At 35.6% G+C, this 11,513-nt stretch overlaps 1 protein-coding gene across 1 annotated transcript in view; it reads left to right on the forward strand.

Annotated features, from left to right (window-relative positions):
- Nucleotides 1-11,513, forward strand: part of GPC5 (glypican 5) — a 1,490,288-nt gene that overhangs the window by 1,398,991 nt on the left and 79,784 nt on the right. The window lies entirely within an intron of this gene.

The following is an 11,513-nucleotide window of genomic DNA, read 5'->3' on the forward strand; positions in this document are numbered from 1 at the left end:
GGTAAATTTAAATATTAACACTTTTCTGAATATCTGGTAACTTTCTCTAAATACTTTAAAATGTCTTCATGAATACAATGTTCATATCATTATGGAATCAAACTCATCCGGTAATCTGAATGTTATATGCACGAATATAATGAGTACTCAGAGAGTGTAATTTTTATCTATTTCTACGCATAGATTTGTTTAGTAGAACTCCAGAGGGTGCAGAACAGCAGTGCATGTGTGCATGCTCAGTCACATCCGACTCTGTGACCCCATGGACTGCAGCCCACCAGGCTCCTCTGTCCATGGGATTTTTCCAGGTAAGAGTCCTGGAGTGGATCGCCATTTCCTACTGCAGGAGATATTCTTAACCCAGGGATCGAACCTGTGTCTCCTGAGTTTCCTGCATTGAAGGCAAATTCTTTACCACATGAGCCACTGGGGAAGCCCACAGAATAACCACTACCAAATCAATGTTTCCAGCTCTTATATATAAATAAGAAAGCACTGATTGAGTGGTTAAGAGGACAATCTGTAAAATTAACATGGGGAAGAGTATTTCTCTCCCTACTGCTATTTCTCAGGCTCCATGGTGAATATCATCAATTAATGCAAGTGAGGATGTGTAAAATAAACTAAAGATTACATTATTACAAACTTAATATAAATTTTCATTTAAATGGCAAATTCTCCTGGGCATTTAAAAATATTTGCAAACAGATTGTTAAATGTGATAGATAAACAAAGATAATCAACTAGAAATTGAGATTGAGCAGCTGTGATGCTGCAGAGCAAGTTAATTGCCAAAATAATTACAAATAATGCATACAAAAATTAATTTCCGCACAATTTTCAGGGCTAATATTATTATGTATTGAAAACAGTGTGAAAGGCATTCTGGCCCATTGACCTATGAATGAATAAATGAAGGGAAAAAAAGAAGAAAGGAATGTGGGAGGAAGAAAGGGAATCAGAAATTTACTACCATTCATCTCCCTCCAGTGATTCTGAACAATTTTTCTTTCTTTCCTCATGCCCTCCCACAAATCCTTATTGAATTGCTGCCTATGTCTTAGGTATATACTAACATACAAAGAACAGTTCTTGCGTCTATGAGACTTCTATTCCAGAATCAGGATGCATGTAAACAAACAAGGTAATTAAAGTCCAGGAATTTGAAGAGAACGAGTGGAGGCTGTGGCATAGCACTGAGGAAGGTCTTAATGAGATTTGAACTGACTCCTAAAGAATGTGAAAGGAGGAAGCTTTTCTGACAAAAGGAGGGGCTACACTGTGACCTGAGAGGACATTATGTACCAAGAGTCTAAGGTGGCCAAACACATTTATCATAGTGAAATACTATGTAATAAATTGCTTTCTGCTTTCACTGCTCTTGAAGATAATCAAGATGCTATTAGCTCTGTTGTGACTAAGGACGGATTTGTTTCTGGTTACCATACCCAAAATCTAAGATATCAAAGGCAATTCTGAGCTTTAGACATTGTAGTTGTTCACTAAGTCAAGTCCAGCTCTCTGCAACCCCATGGACTGCAGCACACCAGGTTTCGCTGTCCTTCACTGTCTCCCACTGTTTTCTCAAATTCATACCCATTGATTCAGATATAGCTAGAACCATAAAATATTATGGGCTTTATATTAGACTTACTTGTGAATATAGATTCTCTTTTCTGTGATTCATAGCTCACAATTTTAAAGATAAATCAGAGACCCCACATGGTTTTGGTTTCATTTCTTTTTCTAGCAAAGGATAGAAACTGTAATCAAGATATTTGCTTAGAGAGTAAACCCAGCAGCAAATTATCAATGAGCCTCAATGTTGTACTAACTTCTTACTAATATTATTTCTGTTAGTTCATACTGTTTGTGTATTAGCTACCAAACATTTCTACTATTTGTTATTATCATATTAGAGAGGTCATGCTGGTTTATACCTCCCTGATCTTTCTGCACAGACTGCCTCTACTTCCATTTTCCAGCTGGTAAATTCCAAAGCATGCTTCAGTTATCACTTAGTCAGTCAGTCAGTCAGTTCAGTCACTCAGTCGTGTCTGACTCTTTGCGATCCCATGAATCTCAGCACACCAGGCCTCCCTGTCCATCACAAACTCCCAGAGTCCATTCAAACTTATGCCCATCGAGTCAGTGATGCCATCCAGCCATCTCATCCTCTGTTGTCCCCTTCTCCTCCTGCCCCCAATCGCTCCCACCATCAGGGTCTTTTCCAACGAGTCAGCTCTTCACATCAGGTGGCCAAATTATTGGAGTTTCAGCTTCAGCATCAGTCCTTCCAATGAACACCCAGAACTGATCTCATTCAGGATGAACTAGTTGGATCTCCTTGCAGTCCAAGGGACTCTCAAGAGTCTTCTCCAACACCACAGTTCAAAAGCATCAATTTTTCGGTGCTCAGCTTTCTTCACAGTCCAACTCTCACATCCATACATGACCACTGGAAAAACCATGGCCTTGACCAAACGGACCTTTGTCGGCAAAGTAATGTCTCTGCTTTTTAATATCCTATCTAGGTTGGTCATAACTTTCCTTCCAAGGAGTAAGCATCTTTTCATTTCATGGCTGCAATCACCATCTGCAGTGATTTTGGAGCCCCAAAAAATAAAGTCTGACACTGTCTGCCCATCTATTTCCCTTGAGGTGATGGGACCAGATGCCATAATCTTAGTTTTCTGAATGTTAAGCTTTAAGCCAACTTTTTCACTCTCCTCTTTCACTTTCATCAAGAGGCTCTTTAGTTCTTCTTCACTTTCTGCCACAAGGGTGGTGTCATCTGCATATCTGAGGTGATTGATATTTCTCCCAGCAGTCTTGATTCCAGCTTGTGCTTCTTCCAGCCCAGCATTTCTCATGATGTACTCTGCATAGAAGTTAAATAAGCAGGCTGACAATATACAGCCTTGACATACCCTTTTCCTATTTGGAACCAGTCTGTTGGTCCATGTTCAGTTCTAACTGTGGCTTCCTGACCTGCATACAGGTTTCTCAAGAGGCAGGTCAGGTGGTCTGGTATTCCCATCTCCTTCAGATTTTCCACAGTTTATTGTGATCCACACAGTCAAAGGCTTTGGCGTAGTCAATAAAGCAGAAATAGATTTTTTCTGGAACTCTCTTGCTTTTTTGATGATCCAGCGGATATTGGCAATTTGATCTCTGGTTCCTCTGCCTTTTCTAAAACCAGCTTGAACATCTGGAAGTTCTCGGTTCACGTATTGCTGAAGCCTGACTTGGAGAATTTTCAGTATTACCTTACTAACGTGTAAGATGAGTGCAATTATGCAGTAGTTTGAGCATTCTTTGGGGTTGCCTTTCTTAGGGATTTGAATGAAACCTGACCTTTTCCAGTCCTGTGGCCACTGCTGAGTTTTCCAAATTTGCTGGCATATTGAGTGCAGCACTTTCACAGCATCATCTTTCAGGATTTGAAATAGCTCAACTGGAATGCCATCACCTCCACTAGCTTTGTTCGTAGAGATGCTTTCTAAGGCCCCCTTGACTTCACATTCCAGGATGTCTGGCTCTAGGTGAGTGATCACAGCATTGTGATTATCTGGGTTTTGAAGATCTTTTTGTACAGTTCTTCTGTGTATTCTTGCCACCTCTTCTTAATATCTTCTGCTTCTGTTAGGTGCATACCATTTCTGTCCTTTATTGAGCCCATTTTTGCATGAAATGTTCCCTTGGTATCTCTAATTTTCTTGAAGCGATCTCTAGTCTTTCCCATTCTGTTGTTTTCCTTTATTGCTTTGCATTGATAGCTGAGGAAGGCTTTCTTATCTCTCCTGGCTATTCTTTGGAACTCTGCTTTCAAATGGGAATATCTTTCCTTTTCTCCTTTGCTTTTTGCTTCTCTGAAAGCTGAAATGACACAGCTATTAGTAAGGCCTCCTCAGACAACCATTTTGCCTTTTTTGCATTTCTTTTCCATGGGGATGGTCTTGGTCCCTGTCTCCTGTACAATGTCACGAACCTCCGTCCATTGTTCATCAGGCTCTCTGTCTATCAGAAATCACTTGCTCCAGGAAGATGTCCAATCACCCTTATTCATGCCTCTCTCTGGACCTATTAGATACCATTATATCTATATTATCTATTATCTATCTATTATCAACCATTTTATACCTGTTGTTTATACAGGGTTTTTCATCAGCTACACTAGACTAGTGAACATTTTGATCGCATATAGGAGGGCATGAATATTGATTTAGTAAAACATCATTGATGTTGGGAAGAAATGTCCTATAGGAGACCTTCCCTGTTCTGATCTCTGATGGTGAGTCACAATGATGTGAGAATCACTAAACTGAAAATCCTATATTTTTTAATTCTTCAATTTAAATAAAGGGACTTTTAAACAGCCTAGGTTGGATTGTTCAAGCTCCAAGAGCTAAACTAGTTGTAGAGAGAGGTACCACAAGTGAGGAGTTGGATGACTTAATGACACCTTCCCAACAAAAGAGCCAAAAATCTATCAATATTTTCTGGTGCCATTTAGCAAAGAAGTTAGGAGGGATAGGCCAAAGACATCATAAAACTGGGAGATTTTCTCAAACCTCGGGCTTCTTTATTTTGTGTTTGTTTTGCCCCATGCCTAGTTTCCTATTGGGGGTAAAGTTGATGCTGTATGACATCTTAAAATAAATTGAGAAGAAGCTGGAATATTGGCTCTTCAAAGAAAGAAAAGAGTGAATAAAGAATTCAGCTTAGAAAGAATGTGTCATACAAGGAAATAATTATAAGAAAGAAAATATACTAGAAGCATACTTCATTTCTGCTTAAATGTAACTGGAAAAGATCATTCCTTTTAGGAGTTAAAGCCAGGTCTTTAAAATATGCTTGGAATAATACCAACAATGGTAGACAAGTTATTTTTAAAAGAACAGAGAATTTAGGACAAAACTATAATCAAATTAAAGCAATGCACACAGATATTTCACGGGAAACATTGACTATTCTGATAGTAAAGAATCACTGACAATTGGTTTGGAATGTTTGGTCAATTTAATAACAGTGAGCTCCCTTCACTCAAAAGAAAAACAAGTATGTTGGTTTACACTTAGAGCTAATGTCACCATAATTTTGACTGAATTAATTTTCTCTGCTATAGTTATAATTAGTGGGTATGTCCTGCTTGCATGTTTTAAGTGAGTATCTATTACATGGGGGTAAAGTTTATAAAGAAAGGTGTTCTGCCACAAGCATGGTAAGTTTAGCCATGATGAAAACTCTCAAAGAGAGCATGACTAATTATTAAATTCATAGATATGAGAAGAGTCACTGCATTCACAAGTGTCATCTTTTCATAATATTAATGAATGGGTTGATAGTACCAGTCTATCTAAAAGGTCATTCCAGCTGTGACATTCCTTTGGTAATCCTTCCATCAATATTAAGACAAGAGTAAATGTCATGCTTGTGTGTAGTTTACTTTGAAAACCATTTAGCAAAGGCCAAGCCATTGTAATTCTTCTCGCCACTCAATGTAGAAGGAAGCCAGGGATTATTTTTATCTCCCTTCTGCAATAGATCAACAGATGATGATGCTTCCACCAGTCAAACTAAAACATGAAAAACTCACCGAGAGCTCTCAACATACATCAGGATACCTTTAGTGTTGAAAGAACTGACCACTCTTTAGAAACATATATTCTTACAGGCAACAAGCTCAAACAAATATTATGAAAATGTTAAATGTGCATGTAACAGGTATTATTAAAAAACCGTATTAAATCATTTATATACTTAATATCTGCTTCTCCTTTTTTCTCCAGTCTGAAAACATGTGAAATGACACTTCAGAAAATAAATATTTCTTGTCACTTGTATGTAATTATACATAGGACATAGAGAGATGACAACCATTGATTCATTTTCCATCTCCCTTTATCCAAATTAAGTTAGATTTTGTGTTTGAAGAACTTTTTTTCCCCTACAGAACAAGGTAGTTGAGAAAATTATTTTTCCTAAGTCATGCAGCCACAAACATTTATAAGAGAAAGTACAGAGTACATGTCACATCTATGGAGTTGTAATTATCACGGCAGGATAAAACCATTAACTACAGTTCTCCATGGAACACACAGTCAATTGAAGAATCCTTCACATAGTGGTTTGGTGTGCTTGCTGAAAGCCACGTGAGGTGCTCTTCCTACCAGTCATTTGTTTAGTCCATTAAGAGGTGACATGTGTGTATTGAGAGGTGGTAAAATATGGTGGCAAAAAGCACAGACCCAAGAGACAGACTCCATCTGTGCAAACCCCAGACTATAATTTATTACCTGTGTAACTTCAGACAACACTTCTCTGTGCATTACCAACCTCTAGGGCTGTTTCTACATCTGTAAAATGAGGATACTAATAGTCCCTGCCTTTTAGGGTTGTTGCATAGATGAAAGAAGTTATCATATAATAAGTGCTCACACAGAATCTGGGACATGAGAAGTTTTATGGAAGTATCAGTTTCCATTGCTGTGATTACATGTGCTCCCTAGATGTCAGTGACTCAAAAATCAGTCCTCGAAATATGGATAGTAAATGTTCCCCAGTGATGGCTGTTGTAATACTGAATTGGAAATTGGATTAAAAATTGGTAGAACTGATTCCAAATGTCACTTAATTTGGTCAGTTGACCTATAATAATTATATAAAATATTTACAGAAATAATCCATGGCTTTTACCATAAAGGACATTATAATCCCATGATGGAAAGTAATAAAAATGTAGGGTATAGAAAGTGCTGAATAAATGCATGGACATTATTTAAAACTTTTCAAGTTTTTTTTTTTTTTTTTTAACTTGTGTGAAATATTTGGAGTAAAAGATGTGTATGATTTTGGAAAGGAGAAATATGGTTGGGTAACGCAGTTTTTTTGTGCCTAAGGAGTCAGAGAGGTGTAGTAGGAGATGCTTAGACAAATAGATTAGATTTTGCTTAGGAAAGTCAGGGAACTTAAATATTGAGATAAGAAAGCCAGAAGTGTTAAACAGAACAGAGATAAAATTGAATCTGATTTTTAGAAATATAATATGGCAGTAGTATGGAAAATTATGTGAAACTTTTGGTAAACTATTCTGGTAAAACATTGTTTTGAATTTATGCTTTAAACTTTCACATCCCAAACACAGTGCACACACAGTGCAGAATTTATAAAATGAAATAATAAATATCAGATGTAGCCATATTCAAAGACAAGGCAATACTCAATGGATCAGAAAAGAAACAAAAACCCAGAGTGGTGAGAACTCTGACATTAAGCTTCAATCCACTAATATTTTGATTCACAAGCAAGAAGAGTTATTTCATTTACTGAAATAAGTCAGAGAAAGACAAATATTGTATATTTTCACTTATATGTGGAATCTAAAAAACAAATGAGCAAATATGAGAAAACTGAAACAGACTCAGCAATACAGACAACAAACTAGAAGTTGCCAGAGGGGTGTGAAATAGGTAAAGGGGTTAAGAGGTAACAACTACCAATTATGAAATAAATAAGTCACAGGGATGTACAGTGCACAGAACATAGCCAGTAATACTGTGGTAATTTTGTATGGTGCATAGTGTATAAAAATATTGAATCACTGTGTCATACACCTGCAACTATACTGTAAGTCAACAGCACTTCATAAAATATAAAAAGCAAGAAGAGTGACTTTTGGAGTAACGAGGAAAACAAGAACCATGAGTGTGATGGAGGAGTACAGTAGATTCACTGTTCTACGTGGGCAGCCAAAGAACCTCACTGTTTCATGGAAAAAGCCTGAACACAGCTGCCCAGCTGACTGGAACTTCAGCTTTTATACGGGTATATATACCTGAAGAAAGCATGAAAAGTTACCTGGACTGAGCTTGATCCAAGTTAATCTTTTACCAACTTTATGAGAGGGAAGGAGGCCTCAGTGAACAACTTGGAACCAATATTGACTTTGATGCTTTTGAACTGTGGTGCTGGGGAAAACTTGAGAGTCCCTCGGATAGCAAGGAGATCCAACCAGTCCATCCTAAAGGAAATCAGTCCTGAATATTCACTGGAAGGACTGACACTGAAGCTCCAATACTTTGGTCACCTGATGCAAAAGAACGGACTCATTTGAAAAGACCCTAATGCTGGGAAAGATTGAAGGCAGAAAGAGAAGAGGGCAACAAAAGATAAGATGGTTGGATGGCATCACTGATTCCATGGTCCATTCCATGGACATGAACTTTGTCAAACTCTGGGTGACAGTGAAGACAGGGAAGCCTGGTATGCCACAGTCCATGGGGTCATGAAGAGACAGTTGTCACTTGGCAACTGAACAACAACAATTGGACTTGAAGCACAGGGAATATTGTATCCAACATAAGTACCCAACAAGAATACTCCCCATGGAAGAAGAAAAACTAAAAGAAAAATGACCAACAAAATTGCCAGTGGAAAAATTAATTCACTGACAAAATGGAAGATAAGAACAATTAGAAACTGTCTTTCAAATATGAAAGGTATGATCCCAAAGTAAAACATTAATAATACTTGTTTAAAAAATGATAAATTGTTAAACAAACAACAGACACATATTAACCAGGATGAAGTGGACAAAAAAAATATTCCCTCAGAAAACCAGGAAACAAAGACTGTAATTATTAACATGAAAACAAAATTAATTGCATACAATTAAAATTATCTTAAATCAGTCAAATTGAAAGCAGTAAGTTGAAAGTAATAAATGATAACTCATGTAGGACACAATAAATCATTTTTTAATGAAATAATTTTTTAAAAATTTTAAATGAAACATTTTAAACACAGAAAACAGATTAGAAGTGCCACAGTATGTTTAATACAAGAGAAAGAATTGAGTGGCATAAAAAATATTATAAGAATGAGAATTTTCCAGATGTAAAAGAATAACATGAGGTTTTAGTTGAAAATTCGTATCTATTGCTGAATAGCATAAGAAATAAATCTCTATCTTGATATGTAATTTATTAAGTATAAAACACTAGAAAGGGAAAGAAGGGGTATTACATAATGAGAAAAAGGAAGAGGCTGGTGAGAACATATAATAATTTTGAATTTGTGTGCACCTAAAATCATGAATAAGTGTTTTTAAAAGTCATGAGAACTTACAAAGAAATATAGGAACATAGCAAAATCTCTCTCTCAGATGATGATAAAACATGTAGGAAAAAAAGTCCACAACGATACAGACAATGTGATGTTTAAAACCAGCAAAAGTAAATTATTCATATTAATAGAGAAATTTGAATTCCACAAATACAAAGTGTATGCTTTTTAAAGCATACATGGAACCTTAACAAAAGTTGACCACACATTAGATGGAAAAGAAATACAAATACATTTCAAAGAATGGCATTCTAAAGACCACATTTTTGACAGTGATAACACTGAAATCTTTTCTAAGGCTTTCTATTTTGGTTTCTGATTAGAGGATCAAAATATCAAGGCTAATTATAATGAATGACAATTTACCCAGGAAATGTAAAACCTGTTTTCAAAAACATAATTGTAAAACTCAAAGAACTGCAGCTCTCTATAGAATTTGTGATTACTTAAATATGAGCATATTCTGTTATTGTACTTTTGACTTAAATCTTATTAACCTGTTTCTTGATTTATGTTCTCATCTTTAAAATAAGGTGATTCAAATACATAACAGTTAGGATTCCTTCCAGTTCAGTAATTACATGACAATTCATCTTTTATTCTTTCAACTTCTGTATTTTCTCCTTGTTTCTTATACAAATAGTTTGCTTCCCTTAAAATGCAACTGAAGAAGATAGGTTGGAGGATCTGACAAATCTCACCTTGAGTCAAGTTCTGCCATTCACTAATTGTATAACTTTACATAAGCTATTTATACTTTTAGCTCAGCTCTTCCATCTCTGAAAGGAAGGACAAAATTAATGCTGTCTCAATTTTCAATGATGTGAAAATGTTTTGTAAGTTCAATCAATGCTTCTCAAAAAATTGTACCTGCTAAGTGCTAGGCATTAAATGTAATAGAAAGATAGACAGCTAGAATGTAGACTATAGAATGCATACTATTAATTCCATCCCTCTTCATATCTTACCTGTCTCCCCATCTTTCTTAATAACTTTAGATATTAGATAGATAAATTCGTATCTCCAAACACTAGCATATTATTCAGCACCACAAGCTATGCTGCTTCATTTGTCTTAGATTCACCATACACAAAAGTATTGATGAGGAAGTCTCCCCATGAGAAAATTAGACACATGAAGCCTAGGTATATATTTGTGATTCTATCAAATTCCAATATCAGTCATGGTTGATGGATATTTGTTTATGATATTTATTGAGTATCATAATATAAAAGGTATTCAGCAGTTTGCAAGATACAATAGTCAGTAGGACAGGCACTTTTTCTGTTTTTTCATAATTCATACTAAATTGATGCAGGAAGATAGCATGCAACGCTTTTTTGGTTTCTGAGTTTGAAACAAAAAGTGGATTGCTTATATAAGTTTTTCCTACTGGAAATTATATATTCTCCCTATCAAGGATCTTGCAGAGTATTTGAGAAAGGAAAATTAGTTAGTTTGCCCTATATGATGATAACCTACACTGTAATTCAAGAAAATTTACTTCTCAAGATATAAAAGTATAAGGCATTCAGACAGAAATATTATCTCAGCTGTTTGTGGAATTTTCATATCTGTTTTTAATATAATCTTTAAATTTCATACCAGCAATGAAGTATGATTCCCTTGCTATAACTTTTAACCTTTACAATAAAGATTTCACTTTTGGCTGTGGCAAATTTTCCTTTTCATAGCATTGACATATTTCTAATTTATGGTCAGATGGATATTAAGAAAACAAATTAAAAGACAAAATACTCAAAAATTAAAGTGATAATAATTTAGTTAAAAAACATTGCCATAAGAAAATCTATAAACTTCAGATAGAGGGACACATACAGACTGGAAGTTAAGGGAGAGAAAAAGATGTTCCATGCAAATGGAAATCAAAAAGAAAGCTGGAATAGCAATACTCATATCAGCCAAAACAAGTTTTAAAATAAACACTATTACAAGAGACAAAGGACACTACATAATGGTCAAAGGATCAATCCAAGAATAAGATATAACAAGTGTAAATATATGCAGTCAACATAGGAGCACCTCAATATATAAGGCAAATACTAACAGCCATAGAAGAAGAAACTGACAGTAAGACAATAATATCACAGACTTTAACCTCACTTTCATTAATGTACAGATCACACAGAAAATGAATAAGGAAACACAGGCCTATAAGAACAGATGGACTTAATTGATATTTATAGAGCATTTCATCCAAAAACAGCAGAATTCTTCTCAAGTGCCTATGGACATTCTCCAGGCCTGATCATATGCTGGGCCGCAAAGCAAGTCTCAGTAAATTTAAGAAAACTGAAATTATATCAAGCATCTTTTCTGACCACAATACTATGAAATTGGAAAACTACAAGAAAAAAATCTAAAAA

Source organism: Cervus elaphus, chromosome 30, assembly GCF_910594005.1.
Source record: "Cervus elaphus chromosome 30, mCerEla1.1, whole genome shotgun sequence".
In the NCBI taxonomy this organism is placed as follows: domain Eukaryota; kingdom Metazoa; phylum Chordata; class Mammalia; order Artiodactyla; family Cervidae; genus Cervus; species Cervus elaphus.